This window comes from Aegilops tauschii, chromosome 7 (assembly GCF_002575655.3).
Source record: "Aegilops tauschii subsp. strangulata cultivar AL8/78 chromosome 7, Aet v6.0, whole genome shotgun sequence".
Lineage (NCBI taxonomy): Eukaryota > Viridiplantae > Streptophyta > Magnoliopsida > Poales > Poaceae > Aegilops > Aegilops tauschii.
Window position 1 is genome coordinate 651,531,857 of NC_053041.3, and position 6,000 is coordinate 651,537,856.

The window sequence follows — 6,000 nt, forward strand, 5'->3', positions numbered from 1 at the left end:
ATAGGGTGTTTGGCCCGGCCCGCTGACGCACATGTCGGGCGCTACTGCTCGACGAGTTGTTCGAGTTGTTCTTTTTAAAAAAAAAAGGTCTGGGACTGCATTAATAAACGTGAAAGCAATAGTACACATACAATCAAGACCCTCAAATAAACTAAAAATAGCAAACAAGCCACTGAATCTCATGAAAAAGACCCTAATAGAGAACAAGAAAAGTGATCGGGTCCTTAGCTCCTCCTCGAAGGATTCAATCATCGCCGACGTCGGGGACGGACCACTTGGTCCCGTGAGATCAGCGCGATGACCACCATGGACTCCAACATGGAACTGTATGTTGCCTCCTATTTGGCGCGTTCGCCGAGTGGATAGAAAATGGTCGTCATTCAACCAACCGATTTGAGGGTTTCTTGGAGGAGACCGGCGGGCCAACAAGGGTGCCGTAGCTCCTTCAAGACCACCATCGAGATGTGCTCAGGATCCCCATCAGCTTCATTCGGATAGGAGCCAAAAGCCCTTTCCCAGATCAGGGGACACCAACACCTTCGTCGAAAGCTGGGATCAGGCAAGGCACAACTCTAGGAGACAAGACCGTGAGTCGAGGCCCCTCATCCTGCCACTCCCCTCATGGCCTGCAAATGCATAGGGTTTAATTGTAGCTTTTCCGAATAAGAGTATCGATCCCACATGAAGCACAGGAATTGGATTTTGTCTCTTTGTAGTGACTTATGGGATTATACCTGCAAGTAATTGTAGACTCAAAGCAAAATGAGGGCGAAGATAAATAATAGTTTTGAGTAACATGCAAGAGTAAATTAATTGCATAAAAAGTAAATGAAAGTACTCTAACAAGTAACAATTGGGAACTAACAGTGGAATAAAGCGTTCTCAGTGAGTCTGGAATTCCCATTGTCTATCGCGACTTATGCTACGGCATAGTACTAACTGGATACTTGAGCCACTCTTGACGTTTGCGCTTGGCGGTTCCAGTATAGAATATGTTCTACCCTAGGCAGACTTCATACCACACACACCAGTACCGTAGTTTCCCCATGCGGATTATCACCACGGTAATTCATGGTGTCTTGGACTGGTGGGTGCTCACACATCTTCACACACATGGCGCAAGGGAGGCATGAATCCAAAGACTTGACGCCCACTCCAAGATTTAGTAGTCGTCTACCCCATAGTTTTCTTAGATGCAACCGCCATATGTGTAACCCTAGATTCCTTGCTAGCCATATAAACCAGGGGAACGACTCGTAAACAACAAATAACAAGGATCTCGTGGTAGATCAACCTATAATATGTACTCCCTGGAAACAAATACAATGAAAGAAGGAGTAGAGTATTATCTTTTCAAGAGAGCCTGAACCTAGGTAAACACCGTGTCCCCCTGTTACCGTCGCACCAAGGCTACCTATTCAGGACCCCTTACCCGAGATCTGCTGGATTTGACTCCATTATTGGTTGCCAATGAAGGTCCCTCTGAGTAGTCACAGGTTTGATTGCGCAGCAGATCAACGACGAGGTCGACTCTGGCACGACTTTCCTGCCAGGACAGATCTTCGTCTCCGGCAGCATCTCCTTCCTTCTCGACTCGACCGGCCATCTTGGTCAGGTCATTTCGCCCTAGGATTGATCATTAGATTCCGAAACTTGGAATACAACGCAGATTCCATGACGAGCTCGTCTTTACAAACTGGGAGTCAGACCTACTCAAGGACAAAATTGCTACTCCTTTCCCAGCTCTAGAATTAAACCCGATCCAGGACGTCAGCGAAAGCCTCACCTCATATCTGACCTCTTCACATCAAGCTAGGATCCGGGCATCACGCCAAACAGCCAGACACTTAACCTGGCTGGCAAGGAAGAGCCCAAGGCCATGCCAGAACGGATCTCGGGGTATATTTAGGATGAATATTAATTTTTGGATTGTAGTATAGACAATTAATAGCTTATATTGGTGAATATGTATGATGGTCTCGCTTCTTCGCATGCAATTGCAAAATTGGAGTAATCTGTGAGACAAAATGTATGAGGGGTTGATTGACTTGGACATGTGGTTTATGTAATTTTTATATACAAAGGGGATACCCACTATTTGAGGATTAGTCTAAATTCTTATTATGGTGATTTAGCTGAGATTTATCTGAGGATTAGTATAATTTCGATGGTGGCATGGTTGTTTGGCGTAGTTTTGCACTGAGTTTTGCTGGCCCAACAATCGCCGAATTATTTCTTTCGCACCAATTCTGGAGACTCATTTTATCTTATTTTCTTTTTCTTTTTTCCTTTTCCCTTTTCCATTGTTTGTTTTTTTACTTCTTTATTTTGCTCTGTTCCCCCTTTATTACCTTTTTCATTAGTAAAAAACATATCTGTCTTTGTGTTTATATGAGTATTTGTGAAAAAGAACACAACAGGCAAGTTTTAAAGCCTGATGAATAATTTTTAATACACATTGAACGAGTTTGTAAGCCGGTGAACGGTTATGTAATACATGCTGAACATTACTTTAATACATGGTGAATATTTTTTCAGCCCGGTTAACATGTTTAATTTTCTTTTGAACATAAAACATGTTTTAATAAATGGTGAATACTTTTTAAGACACGGTGGACATATTTAGTAGATGATGGACAATACACGCTGAGCATTTTTTAAGACATGGTGTGTGACTGCTGCATGTTATCCAAGCAACGTCGTCTGCCATTCCCATCAGCAGCAAGCTATCGAGCAACCGAGCCATTGCAGCTCGTCCATGGGGATCTCTGCGGCCCCATAAGCCCTGCCACGCACGGCAGTAAAAAGTATTTCCTACTGTTGGTCGATGACATGTCGCGTTACATGTGGATTGTGCTTCTGAAGAGTAAAGATGAAGCGCTCCGGGCAGTAAAAAAATTTCAGGCAACAGCTGAGCTTGAATCCGGGCACAAGTTGAAGGTTTTGAGGACAGATAGAGGGGGAGAGTTCACCTCAAATCAGTTTGCACACTACTGTAATCAGCTGGGACTTAATCACCACTTGACGGCGCCGTATTCCCCTCAGCAAAATGGCGTTGTCGAGAGGCGAAACCAAACTGTAGTTGGTACGACCAGAAGCTTGTTGAAGAGCATGTCAGTCCCAGGCAAGTTTTGGGGAGAGGCAGTATCTACAGAAGTATATTTGTTGAACCGAGCTGAGACTAAAAGTGTGAATGGCAAGACCCCATACGAAGCTTGGCATGGAAAGAAACCAAATGTCGAGCATCTGCGAACACTTGGTTGTGTGGCACATGTCAAGAAGGTGGGCAAGCACCTGTCGAAGCTCGATGACCGCAGCTCGCCCATGGTGTTCATCGGATATGAAGCACCATCCAAGGCATATAAGATGTATGATCCGGTTGGAAAGAAGCTCCACATCACTCGAGATGTCGTGTTTGAGGAAGAAAGGAAATGGGAGTGGGGCCAAGGTGAGTCCCAGGAGCAGTACATCATTCCCAGCTTCGTATTTGAAGTTGCACAACCAGCAGCGGTCAGCGGAGAACCAACAGGTGCAGCAACTCCTACGGCATCCAGAACTGCTGCCACTGCAGAAGAAAATGCTGCCACGGCAGCTTCTCAGACCCCCAAAATGCCTGCCACGGCACCCATTCCTACAGCAACGCCCCACTCAGCTATGACTCCTACAACGCCTGCCACATCAGGGTCTACTTCATCGTGGAGTACGCCGGTTGGGCCACAAGGAAAACGCTTGCTTGAGGAGTTGTATGATGAGACCGATGAGGTAGAGACACAGTACTCAAACTTGTGTTTTCTCGGAATGGAGGAACCTGCAAATTTTTATGAGGCGAAGAAAGAGAGCAGTTGGCAGCAGGCTATGCAGGAGGAGATGAACTCCATTGAGGAAAACGACACATGGGTGTTGACCGATTTGCCAAAGGGGCACAAGGCCATTGGATTGAAGTGGGTCTATAAAGTGAAGAAGGACTCTGGAGGTGCTGTGGTGAAGCACAAAGCACGACTTGTTGCAAAAGGATATGTTCAGCGGCAAGGTATTGACTTTGATGAAGTGTTTGCGCCGGTAGCTCGCATTGAGACCGTGCGTTTGCTTGTGGCCTTGGCAGCTCAGAGAGGGTGGGAAGTTCATCATATGGATGTGAAGTCGGCCTTTCTAAATGGAGACTTGGAAGAGACCGTATATGTTGAGCAACCTTCTGGTTTTGTCAAGAAAGGAAGTGAAAGCAAAGTTCTGAAGCTTAACAAGGCATTGTATGGTCTGCATCAAGCACCCCGGGCATGGAATGCTAAATTGGACAAGACATTGGCAGATTTGGGTTTTGAAAAATGTCCATATGAGCATGCTGTGTACAAGAGGAAGAAGGATGGTGCAATTCTGCTCGTGGGAGTGTACGTGGATGACTTGATCATCACCAGGGACAACACAAGGGAGATAGCAAACTTCAAGAACCAGATGAAGAATATGTTCAGCATGAGTGACTTGAGCCTACTCAGTTACTATCTTGGAATTGAAGTGAAGAAAACCTGACAAGGCATCTCGTTGTGTCAATCAGCTTATGCAGCAAAAATTCTGGACAAGTGTGGCATGGGAGATTGCAAAGCAACTCAAACTCCTATGGAGCAACGACTGAAATTGAGGAAAGTAAGTGACTCTCCACTAGTTGATTCAACTTCTTATCGAAGCATAGTGGGAAGCTTGAGATACCTAGTGCACACTCGTCCGGATATATGCTATGCCGTTGGGTATGTCAGCCGGTACATGGAGCAGCCGTCTGAAGAACACATGACAGCGGTAAGACATATTTTGAGGTATGTGCGAGGCACTCTGAATCATGGGTTTCTATAAGAGTGAGGAGAGGAACCAGCTGAAGTTTGTTGGGTTCAGTGATAGTGATCATGCGGGTGACATCAATGACAGAAAGAGTACCTCGGGTGCCATCTTCTACATTGGTTCAAACCCAATCAGCTGGGTGTCACATAAGCAAAAAATTGTGGCCATCTCCTTATGTGAAGCTGAGTATATAGCAGCGGCATCCGCAGCATGTCAGGGCATATGGCTGGGGCATTTGCTTGCTTATTTACTTGGCGAAGATTCAGTTCAAGTTGTGCTCAAGGTGGACAACCAATCTGCGATATCTCTGAGTAAGAACCCTGTCCACCATGATAGAAGTAAACATATTGATCTTCGCTATCATTTCATACGGGATTGTGTTGAATCGGGCAAGGTCAATGTTGAGCACGTGAGAACTGAAAACCAGCTTGCTGACATCCTTACAAAGTCTTTGGGGAGAGTGAAATTCCATGAGATGAAGGAGAAGATGGGGATGAAGGCGCTGGAGAAAGAGCAACAAGGTTAAGGGAGAGAATGTCATGAAATTAACCTCGTTGCATTTCTTGGTTTCTGTTACATTGGTTTTCACGTTCCTGTAGGATGGCACGTTGCTGTGATGTAGCATGTGTCCGTAGCGTTCCAGTTTATAGTTTGCTTGTTGTAAATAAGATAGGGCCTGTCATGTGCATGCGCACGCACAGGATTAGGTTGAGTCGTAGTAGTCCTGGTCAGCTTCCGAGCGATCTTCCGTGGGATGGCACGGGTAAATAGGATCGAGCGGAAACTTAGCGATGGAATAGGCCACGATCTGTTGTACGTGCTGCCTAAGAGAATAAGAAAAGAAACAGAAAAGAGGCAATCAGTGCGCGTCGCCAAAACCTGTGTGCTTGCCTTCTCTGTCTCGCGTGCGTTCGTGTTTTTTGTGTCCACCAGATTGCGTGCGTTTGAGTGATTCATGGGCTGAATTTCCTGACAGAGTCACACACGAGGACATCTGCGCACACCCATCGTAAGATGAGGACGAGTCCGTGTTGGCACCCGAGCAGTCGGCCCTCTTTGTCGAGGCGTGGAGTGATGCGGTCGGCTGCGGGCAGGATGGGAGTGAACGTGATCTTAACGCCATGATGGAAGACGCCGAGGAGGGGCGGCTCCAGGTGGTGCGCACGGAATCGG